The sequence below is a fragment of the Zalophus californianus genome, chromosome 15 (assembly GCF_009762305.2).
Source record: "Zalophus californianus isolate mZalCal1 chromosome 15, mZalCal1.pri.v2, whole genome shotgun sequence".
Lineage (NCBI taxonomy): Eukaryota > Metazoa > Chordata > Mammalia > Carnivora > Otariidae > Zalophus > Zalophus californianus.
The window spans coordinates 31,946,899-31,949,704 of NC_045609.1; the positions used below are offsets into that span (position 1 = coordinate 31,946,899).

General features: G+C 57.6%; 1 non-coding gene across 1 annotated transcript; it reads right to left on the minus strand.

Annotated features, from left to right (window-relative positions):
• Positions 1-398: 398 nt before the first annotated feature.
• LOC113923981 lies at positions 399-507 on the minus strand. The gene has a single exon (XR_003520486.1). It is a non-coding gene; the product is annotated as a U6 spliceosomal RNA (small nuclear RNA).
• Between the last annotated feature and the right edge of the window lie 2,299 nt (positions 508-2,806).

Consider the following 2,806-nt stretch of genomic DNA (forward strand, 5'->3'; position numbering starts at 1 on the left):
CCCGGGAGCTGTCCTTATACCGCGGAGTGCTGGGCACCGGCTGGGCGGCTCCCACTGCGGCCGCGGCAGCCAGTTCTCACTCAGCTCTGTCAAGGGGGCCAGCCCATCAGCACCTTATCCATGAGCCACTCAGAGAGGTTGAGTTACCTGCCTCAGGTCACACAGCTGGTTTGTCAAAGCTTGGTTTGAGGCCAGGCAGTTCTTGGGGGGGGGGGTGACAAGGGGGTTGATGGAGTCCCCCAGATCCTTCCCACCCTACTGTCACATTGGCCCCTCCCGGGTCAACTACAAGGCACCTCCTGCCCTGCAGAGCCTGCAGCAAGGGTCTGCCTGGGGCACACGGGGAGGACAGAGATGCTGCCGGCAGTCTGTGGCCTCATCTTTTGTTTTTACGTTTTTTAAACATGGAACATTTCAAGACTCTCTGTGTCATCCCTGTGCAGGGGCCACGCTCCTCTCCCCCGCCCTATTTCAGTGTTGGTGTGTGTGTGGCCGAAGCGAGCACACCCCGTCCTTTGGAGACGAGGCTGGAGGCCCCCGGATGGTGGCGCTGAGTGGGCTGCACTTCCCATAGGGAGCCAGGAGCCTGGATGAGGGGGTGGAGGGCTGCAGGGTGTCCTCTTGGCAGGAGTGAGGCTGGGTGCGGGGGAAATGCCTTGGTGGCTCGGAGCCTGACGGTACCGGCAGGGTCTTTGAGGCCCATTGTCCAGATGAGAACACTGAGGCCCGGGGTCACACAGTCTCCTGGGGGTGCTCCCTGGGAGAGTCTGGCCTGGCCTTCTGCTGATCCTCCCCCAACTTACACCCCTTGCCACCTGGACCAGGGTGGCCGCCGAGCGGGTACAGGGGACAGGCAGGAGCGGGGACCGGCCCCGCAAGCTGGTGTCAGCAGCGTCTGTCTCGTGAGTTCACAGTTGCTGGGAACATCTGCTCAGTCTCCCACCTTGGCACCAGCTGCTTGCCTGCCCCGCCCGCTCGGTGCACAGCTTTTCTCGGTTCTTGGCATCTCTGTTCTTCCTCCCTCCTCTCTCATTCTCTGGGTCTCTCAGAATTGGTCATCTCTGCCCCATCCACTGGGGGGTACCAGCCCTCCAGTGCCCAGGACCCGGGGGAGGTGTGACAGGCAAGCGGGACAGGCTGGGCTGGGGGACCGCACGCCAGGGGGGATGGAGGTCCCCTGGTTGATCCCTCTGAGCTTCCAGCTCCTCATCTGTAAGATGGGGATAACAGCACTCGCCTCGGAGGGCCATCCTGAGGGGAGAGGGCCAAGGACAGTGCCTGATGACTTCCTAGGCTCCCTCTGCTCCACACCCAGGTTCAGAGTTACTGTCATTGTCACACAGCCCTTCCATTCCCAAACCCGGACGTACGCAGGACTCCTGGGAGGCCCGAGGAGGTGCAGATGCCAGGCCTTTTCCCCTAGCTTGCTTCTCCCCCGCTGCCCCACGGATGCGGCAACCCTGCCAAGCTGTCCCTGCAGAGGGCCATCCACCTCTGGTGTGTCACGGTCATTAACAAGGAAGGCTAACGGATGGGGGTGCTGGTGCCACTGCTCAGCCCTCGGAGCCTCAGTGTGCACATTTGTGAAATAGGAAAAATAAGGCCTCCTTCCTGGGCTTGATGAGAGAGCTCCCATAAAGCTCTCACTGTGGGGCCCCACAGACATCAGAAGGGCCCGACGAATGGGGCTCACTATTCTCGTTGAGCCTGCCAGTGTTGGGGGGCTCACCCCCTCCAAGACGGGTAGTCAGGGTGCTTGTTCTAGATGACACCTGGGCATGTGTACCAGGAGTCCTTGCCTCTGCCTGCTGGTTGAGTCCCTCTTTCTCCTTCCAGAAACCTCCCCCAGCTGCCCACGCTGCTGACATCTTCCTCAAGCCTCCTGCAGCATGATCGGCTGAGCCCACGCCTGGCACCTGTTTCCTGCTAGTTTACTCATTCTCTCGCACCTGGGGTGTTGCAAAAGCCTCCCAAGTGCTTGTCCTGCCCTCCCTGGCCCTCTCCACTCCACTCTTGAACTTCATCTAGAGGGATTAAAAAAACCCTCTTTATTGGGGGTATTTCTTAGTATAAAGCTCTCAGATCTTAAGGGTGCATGGCTCGATGGATTTCTCCACGTGTAGACTGTGTAAATGCCTCATTGATCAAGATGCAGCATGCTCCAACAGCCCAGGCCCCTTTCCAGTCAATAATCTCCAAGAGGTAACTACTCTTCAGACCTTAATCCCCCAAATTAGTTGCATCTACCCCTGAGCTTATTCAAATGCACCCACACGGCACACAGGCATTTCTGTCTACCTCCTTCCATTCCGCCTTATGGTTGTGAGGCCCGTCCCACACTTACAGGCCTCGCAATTTGTTCTTTTTCATCGCCGTGTAGTATTTCACTGACTGGATGGGCCCTCACTCATGCACCCCACAATCCCTGGGCTGTAGAGCGGTTCTCAGTTCCTGGCTCGCGTGGAGAAAGCTGTGATGAACGTTTCTGTCCATGTCCTTTGGCGGTCATTTTGCTTTCGTTTCTCTTAGGCAAATTCTTGTGAGTGGCATTTGCCAGATCACAACCCAGGCATGTGTTTAGTTTCCGTAAATCCTGCCAAGCCATTTCCCAAGCGGTTAATTAACACTCCCACTAGCAGTGTGTGAGAGTTCTGGTAGCTCCACATTCTCGTTGGCTCGGGGAGTGAGCATTCCTTTTTAATTTTAGCCATCGTGGTGGGAGTATGATGGGACCCCATTGTGGTTGTAATTTGCATTTCCCCCCGCGCGTGGTGGTGTTGGGGACTTTTCACATGCTCACTGGACA